Raw genomic sequence first — 1,165 nt, forward strand, 5'->3', positions numbered from 1 at the left:
CTTGGCGGAACCCTGCAATGAGTGAGCTTTACTCTATCTCTGACCCAGGGTGTATCTGAACAGAGAACATTAACTGCACAAGACACTCATCCTAGACCTATTATTAATCCACTTTAACTACACAGTTGGAATGGAAGTCAGAGTGAGAAACAACTAATTCAGTATTTAACTCAACAACTGGAGGAAAAAAAAACACTTCATTACTTCTGTTGAATTATTAAATGCAACTTTGAGATTTTTATTGACATGAATTAACAGTGTCCATCAGTGCAAGTGAAATGTTTACAAAACTCGGTTTACCGCTGGATTTATCGACTGTTCTGTTGATGATCTTCAATGGAATCGCTTCATGTCCCACCACACAGGAGTAAGAAGCACCGCTGGCCCACTCCTCCGCTGTAATGGATAACAGGCTGTAGATGAAGAAGGAGGTGTTGTCGCTCTCCGCCATCACCTCAGTGTTCTTGTAGTTACTGGGATTCACTGGCTTGTCATTGTTTGTCCACTTGACGAAGATCTCTCGGGGGGAGAAACCTCTCACTTAACAGGTCAGGGAGAGAAACCTCTGAGCGGAGATTTCTTCTGTTGGTGGCAGGAGGACCGACACTGATGGCTCCAGCGGATTAATCACTGCAGAATATTTGAGACAAATTGAAATCAACCAAAAAAGTCCTGAATCAATATCACAATTTCACTAAATATTAAATACGCCATTTTTAATTTGGGATTTATTAACTTTCCTTTTCTAAAGGAGCAGTATGATACACATTCTGTTCAGTAAAAAGAGTAAAGTTTAATGTGAAGGTTGCCTGCATGTTTCCAGCCCACAACAAGGGCATTCTGTCCAACTGTCATTGCTGATGGTGACGTCACAACCCAGGCTTCTTCCCACCTTTTCTGACTTAATCAGAATACAATATCCTTTGGTCCATCTTTTTCTTAATCAGCGACTTAGCTATCCTGCCTTCAGATGCATCATTAATGCCCCCAGTGGTGTTTGTTCATTACCAATCAAAGCCTGTCATTGATGTAACTGGATCTGGATTACACATGGGATCCTGTGTGCTTTAATCTCACCGCTCACCTTTCTCCTTGTGGATGGAGTCTCTCAGAGGAGTCGGTACATTCTGACGGTACACCACACATTCAAAAGTAACGCCACTCA

At 42.1% G+C, this 1,165-nt stretch overlaps 1 long non-coding RNA gene across 1 annotated transcript; it reads right to left on the reverse strand.

Moving 5' to 3' along the window:
• Positions 1-209: 209 nt before the first annotated feature.
• Positions 210-1,165, reverse strand: LOC122545505. The gene is made up of 2 exons (XR_006310553.1): positions 1,085-1,165; positions 210-630 (listed from the first exon to the last, which is right to left on the reverse strand). It is a non-coding gene; the product is annotated as an uncharacterized LOC122545505 (long non-coding RNA).

This window comes from Chiloscyllium plagiosum, unplaced genomic scaffold, assembly GCF_004010195.1.
Source record: "Chiloscyllium plagiosum isolate BGI_BamShark_2017 unplaced genomic scaffold, ASM401019v2 scaf_19146, whole genome shotgun sequence".
NCBI lineage: Eukaryota > Metazoa > Chordata > Chondrichthyes > Orectolobiformes > Hemiscylliidae > Chiloscyllium > Chiloscyllium plagiosum.